An 18731-nucleotide genomic window follows, 5' to 3' on the forward strand; every position below is an offset into this window, starting at 1 on the left:
AGATGATCTGTCCAGGTGTACACTCCCCTGGAAAAACTCTGATAGGATTTTTATGTTCTTTAACCCTGGGCATTAACGGATACAGGGCGGAAGGGAAGATACAAGAAAACAGCTTTAAATTCTGTGCTGTCTGGCAAAGCCAGGTCTACCACTACCCCACGCCACATAAAGGAGACCTCTCCACAGCCAGGGGAAGCCACTACTAAAGTGTGATAATGTGGTCTCCAGGGCTGTGAATGAATGGGCTTTCCAGGATGCTGGAGAGCTGAGGGCAAAGAGTCAGCTCAGAGAGGCCTACACACTGACTGCCTTCTTCCGCGGGTGAGGATGGAACCCTCCGAAATGAGTTTGCTTCAACAGCCAGCAGAGCCTGAAGTTTGCAAATATCCTCTTAAATGGAAGAACTAAGCACAGAAATTTTATTGAGTATGTAAATTCTTTCTGAATGGTGATGAAAGACACGACATAAACTGACTCTGGCCCAGCACAAAATTAAGCTTCTTGGCTCCTTCAAGACCTTACTTTAGGGGCTGGCTCTGTGGCGTAGCAGTTAAGTGCGCATGCTCTGCTGCTGGCAGCCTGGGTTTGGATCCCGGGTGCGCACCGTCGCACCACTTGTCAGGCCACGCTGTGGCAACGTCCCATATAAAGCAGAGGAAGATGGGCATGGATGTGAGCTCAGGGCCAGTCTTCCTCAGCAAAAAGAGGAGGATTGGCATGGATGTTAGCTCAGGGCTGATCTTCCTCACAAAAAAAGAAAAAAAAAGACCTTACTTTAAGTTGACAATGTTACTGGTGGCTGCGTGCTCCTTCCCCACCCATTAGAGACTCTGGGGGCCAAGGGAAGCTGCAGGAAGACATTCTGCATCTGCTTTCGCTTTAAGTTCCAGTGTGTATGTGTGTACGTCTGTGTGTGTGTGTGTTTGTGTATACCCACCCACACTTACACTCTAGGGGTTGAGTGGTTTTTATCACGGAAACAGACGCCACCAGAAATTATGCAAGTGCCCTGCTCAGATCACAGGTGGTGTCCGTCTCAGTCACAAATCTTAAAAAAGACATGGAGCACATTCAAGAAAGCAAGCAGGGCACGAGAGAGACTTAAATGGATGTCTCATGGGAATAGAGAATTGAAGAATGAAGGGAACGGGGGATGTTAAAGATGGAGAAACGAAGTTCATGTTAACCCCACAGTCCAAAAACTGAACAGGTCCTCTCCGAGTTTGGAGGAGGAAAAGGATTCAGTTCTCTACCCCTGGACACATTAAAGCAAATGCGATGACAGTATTTTTGAAATGTTAGTTGACATCCCTGCCCACCTCCGAGAGTCATCTTGTCCCCCTTAACCCTTCTTTCTATGCTTCCTTCTTAGCCAAGTTGCCTGTGCTCATTGCCCAGGGAAGGGATGAACAGAGAGCAGAGAAAAATGGAGCCCTTTCTTGCATCTGCATTCTAAAAGCCTAGAATCATAAAGGAATGAGAAGGAGTAAAAGAAAAAAATCACGCACCACACTAGAAAACATCACACTGTTCTGAGGCAAAAGTTGGAGACACACACAGACATCTGTGAACGCAGAGTCCATGCAGCCCAGGATAACAGTCCCTAACCTGAACGGACCCTGCAGGCAAGAACCAAGTCCAGCTTTGCAGATGGTCCGAACTCCCCTGGAACAAGGTGCATATACCGCCAGTGCCTCTGGGTCCTGCCTGCTGCTGCTTCAGTGACCCCCCAACACCAGCCCTGCGAGTACAGTGACGCCCAGCAGGGGAGGAGCCTGCACATGCCCAGAGACTTTGCTGGGCCCCGGAAGATGCAGCCCACGAGAAAACTTACTCTCACTACAACCTTACAATGTCCTAGGTGCTTTAAACTCCAGAGATTAAAGAGTGGAGGGCGGAACCCAAAACACCCAGCAAGACAGTTGGTGCTGAAAGGAAAGGTCTAACCACCTTACTTTGGTGAGTATAATGGTTAGACCTTTATACTTTGTAACCATTATACTTTGGTGAGCCAGGAGAGTGGAGAATACGTTCTGAATACATCCAGACTGAATGATCACTTGGCATGGAGCTATATAGAGGGAATCATATTAGGGGTCTACATTAGTCAGGGTTCTCCAGAGAAACAGAATCAATAGAATGTGTGTGTGTATAATATAAAGATTTATTATAAAAAGAATTGGCTCATGTTGTTATGGATGCTGAGTCCCTATATCTGCAGGGTGAGTACAGCTCCACTCCAAAGGCCAGCAGTCCACCTATTTAAATGTCAATCTCATCCAGAAATAACCTCACAGATACACTCAGAATAATGTTTGACAATTATCGGGGCACCCTCTGTCACCAAGTCAAGTTGACACATAAAATGAACTAACACAGGATTTTGAGATGATATTTAAGAACATTTCCAAAACTTAGATTCTAGGGTGTTTCATCGGGAGGGTATACAGGCATCTAGAACTTGAAAAAGAAGCAAAGGTAGCGGGGGATTTGTTAAGGCTTTTGTTTGCCTAATCTTGCTATCAGTTGATGTTTCTTTCCAGGAATATTTCTGTGTTTAATCTCAGTGGAGCATCCAGGTTCCCATCCAGGTAATAATAAGTGTTTAACACATTTTTGTAGTTAAATTCTTGTCCTTCATCCACCGTAAAACAAGCTTTCTAGAGACAGGAATGGCAAACATTTCCAAAGCTATAAAAATTGTTCTTCCATATTTTCTGATAAGCGAATAAACTTTTGGTCCAAGTCAAATCACTAGAAGGTCGTGATTAAAATGGGTTCCAGAACACACAGGCCCAGATTCAAACTCAGGCTCTACCAAGATGTACACAATGACCTTCAGCCAATTATTTAAGTTCTTTGAACCTAGTCTCCACATCTATAAAGGTGGGGATAATGACACCGCTTATCCTCATTAAATCAGACGATGCCAGGAAATAGCACAGCATTGACCGCACACCAACTGCTCAATATGTGTTAGAAGTGATTATTATTTGTCACAGTTCTTTAAATGTGCTGTCAGCATAGCCCTCAAGTCTTTTTAAGAACCCTTACTTTACTCATCCTTTCTCTTCCTCCTTCATTCCACCACTTCAGTAGCCACGACAGAACTACCACTGATTTTCAAGGTCAGCAGATAGATTGCTGGGTAGAATCCTGGGTGATAACCCCTCCAGAAACCCAGGAATCCCATTCAAGGGCAGGCCTTGGACTTGAATGCCAGGAAGTTAGAAACCAGAAAACAAAGATAAATAATCCGATTTCCTCCTTCAAATTAAAGCTTTGTGTGCATGCACAAGCACCAGAAAATAATGACAATCAGAAGCATTCAATTAAGATTAGAAAAAGTAAAATACAGCATCAGAACTGAGGCAAGCACAGTAATCACGTGGTTATTTCTAAAAAATCCAACCTCACAACAATGCTCAATATTGCTGATGTGTGGATATAAGCAATTCCAGAAAGAAAGATAATTGCACCTTTTGACAGTAATGCAAATTTTCTCTCCCTTACTATGTCACTTCATCTCCAGCTGTGAGTCCAGAATTTTCCAGAGAGAAGACACTGGAGAAAGATTTTTGCCTTGACTACTTCTAAAGATAGACGTCCTAATAAATTTCTAAAATATTCAAATTTTGAGTCACATAAAGAAAAAATAGGGCCAGCTACAGTCTGCTAAAATTACATTATTTTAAACTCCACTAGTTTCAAGTAATGGTTTCCAGAGTCAAATAATTTTGAGAGGGTAAAATAGCAACCAGTTTCTGTACAGAAAGTTTCATGGATATAATAAGCCAAGGGAGATACTATATGACTGAATCGTCACTATTCCACATAGAAATAACACCTTTTGTGCACAAGGAGTTCAAAAGAGCTTAGTCTATAGATATATAGAGAGAAATTTTACCTAATAGAAAAATCCCATCATCTCTAGGTAAGAAATAAGGTCAAAATAAGACTGTCATTAGTTGACAGGAAAATGCAAACCAAAATCTCACCGTGATTCCACTACATACACATTAGAATGAATAAGTTTAAAAAAATTTCACCATACAGGCCAAGAAGTGGAGGAACTGAAACACTCACGCACTGCTGGTGGGAATGTAAAATGGTACACCACTTTGGAAAACAACTTGGGAGTTTCTTACAAAGTTATACATATACCTGCCACCTGACCCGCACATTCCAATCCTAGGTATTTACTGAAGAGAAACCAAAACATATGTTCACACAAAGGCATAAGCATGACTGTTCATAGCAGCCTTATTTGTAATAGCCAAAAACTAGAAACGATCCAAATATCCATCAACAAGGGAATGGATAAAAAAATTATAGAATATCCACTTAACTGGAACGCCACAAAAAGGAACAAATTATTGATATATGCAACATGGATGAATCTCAAAATCATTACACTGTGTGAAAGACGTTATACAAAAAAAATAAATACTACATGCTCCTATTTACATAAAATTCTAGAAAATGCAAATCACTAATCTATAGTGACAGAAAGCAGATCAGAGAGGTTGCCTGGGGAGGGAGGAAAACGAGGGGACTAGGCACCATTACAAATGGGCTCTAGGAAACTATTGGGGGTGATGGAAATGTTTGTTTTCTAGATGTGGTGATGGTTTCACAGGTGTATACATATGTCACATCCAAACTGTACACTTTAAATATGTGTAGTCTATTGTTCTTCAATGATACATTAATTATAAAGACAAAAAAAGAGAATGTGAATGTGAATTGTCACAGAGCCTAGCAGATAGCGGACGCTCCAAAAATGTTGAATAAATGTACTCTCATGGGAACAGTCTGTCTAGTTATGTTAGAGCTGTTGTTCTATAAGTGTTCCATGTTGGTATATATAGCTGTGTTCTATATGTGTTATAATTCAAAAGGATTTGGATGGCACATGTTCTACATTAATCTTTATGATACAGATTCTCTCGCTCTGATTTCTGTGTTCACTGTATCACCATCTCCTTTATGACTATTTCTTCCTTTGTCCCTTATTTCTCTTCCTTACATACACATTATGGACTTTTGCTAACGGCATCTTCATTTCCCTCTGAGGAATACCCTTCCCTCACTCTCATCCATCAGCTCCTTCATTGAGGAGGGAGGAAGGGCATGTGACTCACTCTTGGCTACAGATTATCCTCCTAGCCAGAATGAGTGGTTCACTGACAAAGGGACAGCCCAACCTGGGCCAATGAGAATATGGCCTAGGAGTCCTAGGCTGAAACTTTTCTTCAGACTCTGGAGAAAGAGCTTCTACTCCTTTTCTGCCTGATTTCACGTGGTGAGAATCTAAGCATGAGCTGTGGGCAGACATCTGTCCCCTCCAAGGGAAAGCTGCCTAAAATGGAGCCAACACAGAGGAGAGATGGAGCAATATTGTGTGAATCCTTGAGTCCAGATGTGCCTGAAGCGAGACCTATCTCTGCACTTTCAGTTTTGTAACCAATCGATTTCACTTTTCATTAACACAGTTTCATCTGGATGTTTTGTCACTTACCATATCCCCATCTCCCCCCAAAAAGACCAGTGACACGCAAGGAAAAGCATTATTTGGTGGTTTGTCCATCAGAAAGCTGGATAGGAATCTTTAAGTGCTAAGAGTATTTGAAACTAATAGCTGACTTCTATAATTATGAACGTTGGTGTATGAATAGACAATTTGACAAGCCAGAGGATGCTCACAGGTATGGTCTCCTCTACTAAATATATCTGAAATCAATCTCAGACAAGAAGAACACAAGAAGGAAAATAACTCTTACTAGCTGTGTGACTTTAGCCAGGTTTCTTGGCTTCAGTCTCAGTTTCCTCATTTTAATAGGAAGCTAATAATAGTATCTACTTCTTGGTTTTTTAAGACAGTTAAACTATACACTTTAGTGTTTAGTACAATGCCTGGGACAGAGTAGCAGAGTAGGCCCTCAAGAAATATTATTGTTACTAAGTAAGATGCTATTAATCTTCATCTCCACATCTCTCTCATGTTCCTTAGTGCAAATCCTGTGCATTGCTCAAGTCCCACCACCTCCTCCAGGAAATCCTCCTTGATGACTTCAACACATAATGTAGTAATTATTTTCTTATTTGAATTTACAAATGATTTATTCTGCACGTGTGTCCAATGCCCCATCATACTGTGTCATAAACTGACTTTCCAGCAGTGGGCTAGAGCCAGCTCACATCAGCTTGTCAGAGCCAATTGTTCAATTTTCCGGAATTTTGAGAGGTGGTTGTTAAACACAGGCATTATTAAAAATTAAATTACATAAAATTATAATCAATTACATTAAAAACAAAGGTAATAAACACTAAAAACATGACACTTCCTAGTTATTTGTATTACACTTGACTATCATCTGTGCTCTTGAGGTTACAGTCACGTATCCCTTAACAATGGAGACATGTTCTGAGAAACGCATAGTTAGGTGATTTCGTTGTTGTGCGAACAACATAGTGTGTACTTACACAAACCTAGATGGTATAGCCTACTACACACCTAGGCTATATGGTACTCATCTTATGGGACCACTGTTGGATATGCTGTCATTGACTGAAACGTCGCTATGCGGTGCATGACTGTATTTATGTCTGTTATATGTGTATGGAGGAAATACTATAAAATGGACAGCTACTGCGCATCCCTTTCCAACTCCACATGCATGACATCATGTTCCTAGCTTGCAATCAGTCATGGTGGGAGAATTTACACCACAGAAATCAGCAAACACAAATCAAGGCTCTCCCTCCACTCCAAACCCACAGAGCCAGTTAAACATTTACTGGCATACCACTGGTTTTAACTTCCTCACGTTTGTAAACTGCTCTAAAGAGTTCATCAACTTTTTGACAATAGGGATATTTCACATATATCTTTGTCCTCTGTGTTGTTCAACATATCATTACATACACAGTGGGTGCTAAACATTTTGCCACTTGCTGGAAGCCTAGAAAGAGGCAATCATTTCACAAAGAAGATTTGTCTGTGGTTACGTCCCTGTGACCTGATGCATTTAAAAAATGCTCCCCCACACAAAAACCCTGCAGATATATCATTGCTGGAGTTGTAAACAATGGGGAAAATGCCAAACATGAAAGGAGGGTAAAAATATTATAGTGTGACAGTCAAAGTAATGCATACTGACACAACCTTACTCCACAAAAAAGAGCTGGAATCACTCAAATTCATGTCAGAGGGAATGGTCAAAAAAAATCAGTAATGTTTCACTTACAGAACGAAAAAATTGTAGGTGCACTGAGGGCAATAAAAAAGTCTTCAAATACTTGAAAGGCTATCACAACAGAAAGAGATTGGATATGTTCTGTATTGCCCTAGACAATAACACCAGAATCAATGTGCAGATATTACAGAAAGGCACATTTTGACATAACGAGGAAGAACTGTCCTACAGAGATGACTCAAGATGGATGGAACGAGAAGTAGTGAATTCCTGCTCCAGTGTTCTCAGACATATAGATTAGTCACAAGGCATAAAGTATTAACCCAAAGTTTTTACATGAATAAATAAGTTAATGCGCCAGCAATAGTTCTCAACTGGGGCCACTACTGCCCCCTAGAGGGTGTTTGAGAATTCGTTGCAGTACTTAGTGAGGAGGCAGGGATGCTAGGAAAGGGATGTCCCCACAAAACAAATAACTCGACTAACCACAATGCGAATCGTGTTCCCATTGAGAAATAGTGGGCTAGACAAACCCTGGAGAGGATATTTTAGTTAATGCTCAACAATCAATCACACAGCAAGTGTTCATTGAGTAACTAGTGCCAAGCATCTTGCTAAACCCTAGAGTTAGCAGCACAAGAGGAAGTTTCTTCTTGTAAGAGGCTCAAGATTAATGGAGGGAGGTGAGGAAGCAAGCAACCAGTTTCACAAGAGTGGTTCATGGCGGAGGCTCGAGTCAAGATGGCGGCGTAGGCAGACTCAGAACTCACCTCCTCCCGCGGACACAGCCAATTTACAACTACTCGTGGAAAAATTACCCCTGAGACAGAACTGAAAACTGGATGAGAGGAACTCCTGCAACAACGGACAATCCTAACTGAGGTGGAAGAGGCAGAGACTCCCTTCTGGAGAGGAAAAACGCCGCCTTCACAAGCCGCCAGCGTCACGGCCGCCGGGAGCAGCTCACAGGTACGCAGCCTCCCTGGAGGCGCGGGGCCCTGAGCCGGGAGCGCCCCCGCTGTGGGCATTTTGTGGACCCAGCACAATCGACACCAGCGGCATAATATCTGACTTTGCCTGCTACTAAAGCATTGGGGAGCACCCCCAGAAAACCCGGTTCACAAAGAAACTAAAACCGGCTCTTAAAGGGCCCGGGCGCACACTCACCCGTTTCAGAAAGTATCCCAAAATCACCAGAAAGAAAGGTGCACAGTGCTGTGGTGAAAAGAGACTCACCTAATAGGCCCTGAGTGCATCTCGGTGAGAGCTGAGACCTCTCCAGGGACTGGGACATTGGCGGCGGCCATTGTTGAGGCCTGGTGTGGGCGTGCTGACACAGTCGCCATTGGAGTTCTCCCTGAGGCCTGATAGCCCAGGGTCTGCCCCACCTGCTAGAGCACCGATTTAATCCAGCTCAGCCAGGGCAGGCAGCCCACCCTAGAGACTGGCCCCACCCAACAACAAGCCCTCAGGCAACTTGTGGGCCTGCATAGATTGGTGACTGGATTCTCTGCAGCCTGGCAACGGAGGCGACTTTAGCGGGGCAGGGTGTGCACAAGGAGCGGGTGGAGAGTGTGGGGTGGTGGCGGAGTGTGTGGGGCTCCCGCTGTGGAAAGACTGGGTCCGCTTGGGGAGGTCGGGGTGCTCACACGGGGCAGGACTGTGTTGACTGTGTGTGTGGACCTGTGGGCGGCAGGGCTTGTCAGCTGCAGAAGACTTGTGCTTCTCAAAGACCCACATAGGGGGTTTGCCCCACCTTCCAAAGCCTGAAACAATTGGGTGCTCCTGTGCCTGAGGCCAGCCCCACCCAGCTGCAATCATCAGAGAGCTGACAAGAGACCTAATAAGCTAGAGGCTTATAGCAATTCTAAGGCCCTGAGCCTAACAACCTGCCACACTGGGGGCCTACTCACTTAAAATAAATACTGCAACACAAATGTGGTATTAGAACTTGCAGCCAACTGTGCTGGGGCTCCCCACACCTGATAAAGAGACTGAAGGGCCCACAACAACTACAAGCAGCTGAGCATTACAACAGCTGGCCAGGAGCATAACTCAACCTCCCTGGGCTCCTACAGGGAGAGCAAACAGGCCACAACAGAAGGACACACGTAGCCCACATAGGGGTCACCCCTGGAACATTGAGAACTGAGGGAAGCACACTGGAAGTCTCCTAAGGCATCACTGACATAAGGTCACCTATCCAAGAGCAGGAGACGTAGCTGACCTACCTAATACGTAGACACAAGCACAGGGAAAGAGGCAAATGAGGAGGCAAAAGAATACATTCCAAGTAAGGGAACAGGACAAAACCCCAGAAAAGGAACTAAGTGAAACAGAAATGAGCAACCTACCTGACAGAGAGTTCAAACTAAGAGTGGTAAGGATGCTCACTGATCTGGGGAGAAGAATAGATGAACTCAGTGAGAATGTCAACAAAGAAATGGAAGATATAAAAAAGAACCAATCAGAAATGAAGAATACAATACTGGAAATGAAAAATTCATTAGAGGGACTCAAAAGCAGAGTAGAGGATACAGAAGAACGGATCTGTGAGCTGGACGAAAGACTAGAAGAAATTACCCAAGGTGAACAGGTAAAAGAGAAAAGAATTAAAAAGAGTGAGGACAGTCTAAGGGACCTCTGGGACAACATCAAGCACACTAACATCCGTGTTATAGGTGTCCCGGAAGGAGTAGAGCGAGACAGGGGCCAGAGATCTAATTCAAGAAATAATAGATGAAAACTTCCCCAACCTAAGGAAGGAAACAGACATCTAGGTACAGGAATCACAGGGAGCCCCAAACAAGATAAACCCAAAGAGGCCCACACCAAGGCACAACATAATCAAAATGTCCAGAATTAAAGATAAAGAGAGAATCCTAAAAGCTGCCAGAGAAAGACAAGTTACATGCAAAGGAAACCCCATAAGGCTATCAGCTGACTTCTCAGCAGAAACCTTACAGGCTAGAAGAGAATGGCACGATATATTTAAAGTGCTAAAAGGAAAAAACTTACAGCCAAGAATACTCTACCCAGCAAGGTTATCATTCAAAATGGAAGGAGAGATCAAAATTTTCCCAGACAAGCAAAAATTAAAGGAGTTTGTCACCAAGAAACCAGTGCTACAAGAAATGTTAAAGGGACTGATTTAAGGGGAAAAGAGAAGACCACAAATAGGAAAAATGTTCTATTTCCATGATAAGAACGTAATGGATACAAATGCACAAAAAAGAGGTTAGATATGATATCAAAAACATAAACGGAGGTAGGAGGGGAGTTAAAGAGTACAGCTTTCAGACAGAGGTCAAACTAAAGTGACTATCAATTCTGTATAGAAGAAGAAAGGAACAGAGAAGGACTACTAAAACACTGAGAAAAAAAAACTTAAAAAATGGCAGTAAGTACATATTTATCAATAGCTACTTTAAACGTCAATGGACTAAATGCTCCAATTAAAAGGCATAAGGTGGCTGATTGGATAAAAAACAAGACCCATATATATGCTGCATACAAGAGACACACTTCAGACCTAAAGACACTCACAAACTGAAAGTGAAGGGGTGGAAAAAGATACTCCACGCAAATGGCAACAAAAAGAAAGCTGGGGTAGCAGTACTCATATCAGACAAAATAGACTTTAAAACAAAAACTGTAAAAAGAGACAAAGAAGGGCATTACATAATGATCAAGGGAACAATCCAACAAGAGGATATAACACTTGTAAATATCTACGCACCCAATGTAGGTGCACCTAAATATATAAAGCAATTATTAACAGACATAAAAACAGAAATAGACAGTAACACAATAATAGTAGGGGACTTTAACACTCCACTTACACCAACGGAGAGATCATCCAAACAGAAGATCAATAAGGAAACATTGGCCTTAAACGACACACTAGAACAGATGGACCTAGTAGATATATACAGAGCATTCCATCCAAAAACCGAAGAATACACGTTCTTTTCAAATGCACATGGAACATTCTCCAGGATTGATCACATATTAGGCCACAAAACAAGTCTCCATAAATTTAAGAAGATTGAAATAATACCAAGCATCTTTTCTGACCACAACAGTATGAAACTAGAAATCAACTATAGGAAGAAAATCAGAAAAGCCACAAATACGTGGAGATTAAACAAAATGCTACTGAACAGTGACTGGGTTAACGAAGAAATCAAAGAAGAAATCAAAAAATATCTGGAGACAAATGAAAATGAAAATACGACATGCCAGAATTTATGGGATACAGCAAAAGCGGTTCTAAGAGGGAAGTTTATAGCGATACAGGCCTATCTCAATAAACAAGAAAAATCTCAAATAAACAATCTAACAATGCACCTAAAGGAACTGGAAAAAGAAGAACAAACAAAGCCCAAAATCAGTAGAAGAAGGGAAATAATAAAAATCAGAGCAGAAATTAATGAAATAGAGACCAAAAGAACAATAGAAAAAGTTAATAAAACCAAGAGCTGGTTCTTTGAAAAGATCAACAAAATTGACAAACTTTTAGCTAGACTCACCAAGAAAAAAAGAGAGAAGGCACAAATAAGTAAAATCAGAAATGAAAGAGGAGAGGTTACAACAGACACCTCAGAAATATAAAAGATTATAAGAGAATACTATGAAAAGCTATATGCCAACCAATTCGACAATCTGGAAGAAACGGATAAATTCTTAGAATCATACAACCTTCCAAAACTGGATCAAGAAGAAGTAGAGAATTTGAATAGACCAATCACCAGTAAGGAGATCGAAACAGTAATCAAAAACCTCCCCAAAAATAAAAGTCCAGGACCAGACGGCTTCCCTGGTGAATTCTACCAAACATTCAAAGAAGACTTAATACCTATCCTTCTCAAACTCTTCCAAAAAATTGAGGAGAGGGGAAGCTCCCTAACTCATTCTACGAAGCTGACATTACCCTGATACCAAAACCAGACAAGGACAACACAAAAAAAGAAAATTACAGGCCAATATCACTGATGAACATCGATGCAAAAATCCTCAACAAAATACTAGCAAATCTCATACAACAATACGTTAAAATGATTATACACCATGATCAAGTGGGATTTATTCCAGGGATGCAGGGATGGTTTAACATTCGCAAATCAATCAATGTAATACACCACATTAATAAAATGAAGAATAAAAATCACATGATCATCTCAATAGATGCAGAGAAAGCATTTGACAAGATCCAGCATCCATTTATGATAAAAACTCCAAATAAAATGGGTATAGAAGGAAAGTACCTCAACATAATAAAGACCATATATGACAAACCCACAGCTAATATCATCCTCAATGGTGAAAAACTGAAAGCTATCCCTCTAAGAACGAACCAGACAAGGATGCCCACTGTCACCACTCCTATTTAACATAGTACTGGAAGACCTAGCCAGAGCAATCAGGCAAGAGAAAGAAATAAAAGGGATCCAAATTGGAAAGGAAGAAGTGAAACTCTCACTATTTGCAGATGACATGATTTTATATATAGAAAAACCTAAAGAATCCACCAGAAAACTGTTAGAAGTAATAAACGAATATGGTAAAGTTGCAGGATACAAAATCAACATACAAAAATCAGTTGCGTTTCTGTACACTAACAACGAAGTAGCAGAAAGAGAAATTAAGAATACCATCCCATTTACAATTGCAACAAAAAGAATAAAATACCTAGGAATAAACTTAACCAAAGAGGTGAAAGATCTGCACCCCGAAAACTATAAAACATTTCTGAAAGAAATTGAAGAAGACACAAAGAAATGGAAAGATATTCCGTGCTCTTGGATTGGAAGAATTAACATAGTTAAGATATCCATACTTCCTAAAGCAATCTATAGATTCAATGCAATCCCTATCAAAGTTCCAACAACATTTTTCACAGAAATAGAACAAAGAATCCTAAAATTCATATGGAGCAACAAAAGACCCCAAATAGCTAAAGGAATCCTGAGAAAAAAGAACAAAGCTGGAGGTATCACACTCCCTGATTTCAAAATAGACTACAAAGCTATATTAACCAAAACAGCATGGTACTGGCACAAAAACAGATACACAGATCAATGGAATAGAATCGAAAGGACAGAAATAAACCCACACATCTATGGACAGCTAATCTTTGACAAAGGAGCCAAGAACATACAATGGGGAAAAGAAAGTCTCTTCAACAAATGGTGTTGGGAAAACTGGATAGCCACATGCAAAAAAATGAAAGTAGACCCTTACCTTACACTATACACAAAAATTAACTCTAAATGGATTAAAGACTTGAATGTAAGACCTGAAACTGTGAAACTTCTAGAAGAAAACATAGGCAGTACGCTCTTCGACATCGGTCTTAGTAACATCTTTTCAAACACCACGTCTGACCGGGCAAGAGAAACAATAGAAAAAATAAACAAATGGGACTACATCAAACTAAAATGCTTCTGCACAGCAAAGGAAACCATCAACAAAATGAAAAGACAACCTAACAATTGGGAGAAGATATTTGCAAACCATACATCTGATAAGGGCTTAATCCCCAAAATATATAAAGAACTCATGCATCTCAACAACAAAAAACTAACAACCCAATTAAAAAATGGGCAAAAGACCTGAACAGACATTTCTCCAAAGAAGATATACAGATGGCCAACAGACACATGAAAAGATGTTCAAAATAACTAACTATCAGGGAAATGCAAATCAAAACTACAATGAGATATCACCTCACACCCGTCAGAATGGCTATAATTAACAAGACAGGAAACAACATGTGTTGGAGAGGATGTGGAGAGAAGGGAACTCTCATACACTGCTGGTGGGAGTGCAAACTGGTGCAGCCACTACGGAAAACAGTATGGAGATTCCTCAAAAAATCAAGGATAGAACTGACATATGATCCAGCTATTCCACTGCTGGGTATTTATCCAAAGAACTTGAAAACACCACTTTGTAAAGGTACATGCACCCCTGTGTTCATTGCAGCGTTATTCACAATAGCCAAGACTTGGAAGCAACCTAAGTGCCCATCAAGGGACGAATGGATAAAGAAGATGTGGTATATATACACAATGGAATACTACTCAGCCATAAGATACGATGAAATCCAGCCATTTGTGACAACATGGATGGACATTGAGGGTATAATGCAAAGTGAAATAAGTCAGAGGGAGAAGGTCAAATACTGTATGATTTCCTTCATTAAGTAGTAGATAATAACAACAACAAACAAACACATAGGGACAGAGATTGGATTGGTGGTTACCAGAGGGGAAGGGGGGAGGGAGGAGGGTGAAAGGGATAATTCGGTACATGTGTGTGGTGATGGGTTGTAATGAGTATTTTGGTGGTGAACATGATGTAATCTATGCAGAAATAGAAGTATAATGATGTACACCTGAAATTTTTACAATGTTATAAACCAATGTTACTGCAATAAACAAAAAATTAAAAAAAAATAAATTAAAAAAAATAAAGGACGGATGAAAGCAAAAAAAAAAAAAAAAAAAAACAAGAGTGGTTCATGGCTAATCTAGAAATCTGAATGGATGCTGAAAGACCAGAGATTTCCTCTACTGGAGTCTGGGGCCATTCAAAGGGTGGGGAAGGCCTCTCAGAGGTGGTGGTGCCTTTAAGTTGGGTTTTTTAGAATATGCACAGGCCATTGAAGTTGAAAGAAGGAATTCCAGGTGGAGAAAACAGTATGTGGAAACGAACAGAAGTGTAGAGAACATGGCACTAGAAGTCTGGGAAAGCAATCCATTAAAAAGATTTTCTTTTTGGCGATAGTTACATTTGGGCAACTGGTATATTTTTTTAAACAATTTCCCACAGAGTGCACTAGAAGAACCTAAGCACAGCTTGAATGAAGGTTGAGTCTGGGTACTGTTGAGAAAAGTGACTGGGGAGTTTGGGAAATGTCTCTTCCAACCCTGAGAATCTTTGAAACTTTCCAGATCTAAGAGAAGAGAGTTATTACCAGGATATATGATGAGCAGAGACATAGATCCTCATCTTATTGCATGCTCCTCCTTCCCCCACTCACTCTACTCCAGAAACATGGGCTGTCTTTCTGCTGCTTGATCCCACGGCTAAGCTTGTTCCTCCCTCTGGGTATTTGCACATGCTCTTCCCTCTGCCTGGAAAATTCCTTTCCAGATATTTACACAGTTGGTTCCTTCTCAATCTTGAGATCTCATCTCAGTATAACCTCCTCAAGAGGCCTTCCCTATCCATCCAATCTAAAATAGCATTACCTGGAGCTATATATTCCTATATCCGATCATTGTCTGTCTTCACCACTGGAATGGAAGTTCCATGAGTGCAGGACATCTTCCCTCTTGTTCCTCGTATATTGCAGAGCTAGGACCCAGTAGGTTATTTATTCACACCTGGGCACCCCATCCTATAATACATAATATAAACAAAGAAGAAACAGATCAGAGGAGAGCACTTGGGAAGGTTAGGAGACTCCAAGCCACATTATATGATGGAGGATCTGGTGTGCATCCTTCCAGTAACCTGGGATGAGACTAGAATTAACTTGGAAACCATGTCTTTTGAGAGAGAACTGTAGGACCTGGGATATTCAGCCCAGTGAAAAGTACTCTCAAATGGTACATACTCTTTTCAAATATCTGAAGGGCATCGTGTGGAAGAAGGGCTGGAATTATTCTGAATTGATCCCCAAGGTGAAAAACCACAGGGTAGAAGCCACATAAACGAGAGATTTCAGCTCCACACGAGGAAGGGCAGTAGCAGGCAAAGGGACAAAGTTCAAAGGGCCCTTCGGAAGGTTCAGGCTTCCCTCAGTGGAGCTATTTAAGCAGAAGATGGCCAACCACCCCAAGAGAGATGAGAAGTGCAAGCCTCTGGCAGGAGAGCAGACCAAATAGCCAACATCTGTAGATGTCACTTACTGCATGCATGCCAGGAGCGCTATTCCAGGTACACAACAAATAGAACCTCACTCAATCCTTACAACAACCTGGGGAGGCAGGTGCTAGTACCATCTTACAGAACAAACTGAGATGCAGAAGTCAGATAACTTGACCAAGGGCAGAGCCAGCTTTTTTTTCAAATGACCTTTAATGCTGCTTCTAAATTTCACAGTAATTCTTTTTATGCCTCAACTAGAAATGAGTTGATATCCTATTTTTATCATCCCTAGGGAAAAACATTACAGAATGTCCAGGTGTGACTGCCTGACCCCCCGGAGGTTAAGACTATAGGTGGTACACAACACAGTATTCGCACAGAACAGATATCCAGAAAACTTGTGCCGAATGAGGGACTCAGCCCCTGGGGTAGCCCATATTTATTTTTGTTGCCTATCTCCTTCTATACTCCAGACCCACAAGTGAAGAGATTTTGTTTTGTTGACTGCTGCATCCTCAGGTGTTAAATAAATATTTGTTGATAATAAGAAAGAAAGCAAGGAGGAGGAAAGTCAGCATCTTCACGGGTCCTCCACCCTGGGCTCTACACATTAGGGTCTTTGTGGTCCTGTTCATCTGAACCAATAAGAGAAAGAAACCACTAGGAGCCCAGGTCTCAGACAAACTAAACAGGTAGCCCTTGTGGTTTTCAAAAGAATCCATCTCAAACAGTTTGGTTTCTACATTAAAAGAAAAACAGAATAAGCGTCTTTCAAGCAAGGCAGCTGAAGGATGAATACAAGTTTCAGTCCATCTCTGGGTTGCTGTCAAAATCCCATCCTGATTAAATGTAATAAAATAGAGTCAATACTGAAATGTTAATAAAATGCTGTTTTTTCCCCAGTCATTTCCATCTAATAAAGGTGTTTTGATCCTATTTATGAAATAAATTATATTACTTAGTACCCAAGGGAGCTATTTTGGCTGTGGGAGGTAATCATATTCTAATTTAATGACAGAGGGGAAAAAAATCATGCATGACTAAAATAACTACCACGCAGCTTACCCAGCTTCAAGAAGACTACATCTTGTGAGGGGCCCCAGACATGCCAGGGCTTGTTAAAGTATTAAAATTAACATGTTTAAATTTTTTCATTTACTATATATTCAGTTTGCCTTCTTCCAGATCCCCTAAGCCCACACTATCTTTCTCATGAATATTTAATTTCTTTTCCCTGGGAAGTCAACTCCGCCATCACCCCTCCAGAAAAAGAACTATAAACAAGGCTGGAGGGAAAAGTGAGACAGGGAGATGAGGCGAGAGTCAATGCAGAAGGACAGATGGCTGGCTAAGAGAAGCAGAGCACACCAGAGTCCCCCTCCAAGGAAGAGAGAGAAACAATTAGAACCCAGAAGTGAGCAGATTCATTGTGAGGCATTTAAAGCCTAATACCTTATCCAAATGGAGAAATGGGTTCTATTTTTGAGGCAAAGAGGAAGCTAATGAATACTTTATGATGTTTGCATTAGAGAGCCTATGTCAGCATGAAGAGATCGCATCCTTTGGATGAGTAAGCCACTCCCTGGTCAGTGGTTAGAAATTTTAAATGTCTTCCCTGAACCAAACTTCCTGGGGGTGGTTGAGTCACCAATAAGGTGATTTAGAGGCAGACAGAAAACCTTTAGTGGAGGAATAATGAACTACTTCATAAGCATCCATTAGGCCCAAGAGTCTACTTGGCTTCCAAATGGAGTTGAGTGGAAAACCATTGGTGTGGCCGCATTTTGAAGCTGTACGAAGACAGCTGTGGAGGGGCCTAAAGAGTAAACTCTCTCCTCACCCACATCATCATCTTCCGTCTTAAGTTGGGATGGGATTCCTGAGAACTGATTCTGTCAGAAAACAGGTAGGGGTCGGCATGCTTTATTAAAATTCAAACTGTTGAATCAAAATTTCCAGAGAGAAGAACGGCCCTTTCTAATACCCGGGAACCACGATGAAGGCCAGGCTACTGTCAGAGCACGTTTTTCTTTGTAATGAGTCAGAGAAATGCTGTGCCTGTGTTCTAGCTTCAGTAGAGTTGTGCAGGAAATTTGTGCTTTCCCTTAAGACTGCTAAGGGCTAACTAAATTCCAGGCCTAATTAATTTCATTAAAATGGCATTTGGTTAGAGGATATTTTATAGTTTAGGTTCCCCCAGAAGTGGCTCTGGAGGTGGGTATTACAATGCAAGTGAGAGGTGATTCAGGGAAACACCAGTAAACACGTGAGACAGGGAAAGAGAAGGAAGCTAATAAAGGCTTCACTTGTCAATAGGTTACACCAGGAGGTGCAACTGGGGCGTAACCCCACGGAGGAATTCTGGGAAGCGGCACAGAACCCACACCGCACGCTTACCCTACCTGAGGAAGGAGGGGCTGGTGGTTTCCTAAACCAACTCCCGTGAGGGGCCGCTGGGGTGGGGGCAGGGCCTTAGCTGCCCAGTGCTTCAGCGGCCATGGGCCTGCAGTGGGCTGCATGGGCTCCAGCAGCCAGAGAAGGCGCTGAGGAAGAGAGAAGCGGGTGCTGAGACGAAGTCAGACCCAGTGTCGCAGACACGGCTAAGGCCTAGGGAAGGTGGGAGGGGTGCAGCAGCTGCTGCTACAGGAGGAC

The 18731-nt window shown here is 41.7% G+C and overlaps 1 protein-coding gene across 13 annotated transcripts in view; it reads right to left on the bottom strand.

The window, feature by feature from the left end:
• Positions 1-8540, bottom strand: part of LOC147914437 (uncharacterized) — a 76727-nt gene extending 68187 nt beyond the window's left edge. For 3 of the 13 annotated variants that reach the window (XR_015555460.1, XR_015555459.1, XR_015555461.1), the window contains exon 1: positions 8436-8531. The gene's annotated coding sequence lies outside the window, so the exon portion shown is untranslated. Of the gene's footprint in view, positions 1-8435 lie in introns of all 13 variants that reach the window. The other 10 variants (XR_015555458.1, XM_087444680.1, XM_087444684.1 and 7 more) reach the window with 8 other exon arrangements.
• Between the last annotated feature and the right edge of the window lie 10191 nt (positions 8541-18731).

The sequence above is a fragment of the Ceratotherium simum genome, chromosome 20, assembly GCF_057802395.1.
Source record: "Ceratotherium simum simum isolate JZ-2026a chromosome 20, ASM5780239v1, whole genome shotgun sequence".
NCBI lineage: Eukaryota > Metazoa > Chordata > Mammalia > Perissodactyla > Rhinocerotidae > Ceratotherium > Ceratotherium simum.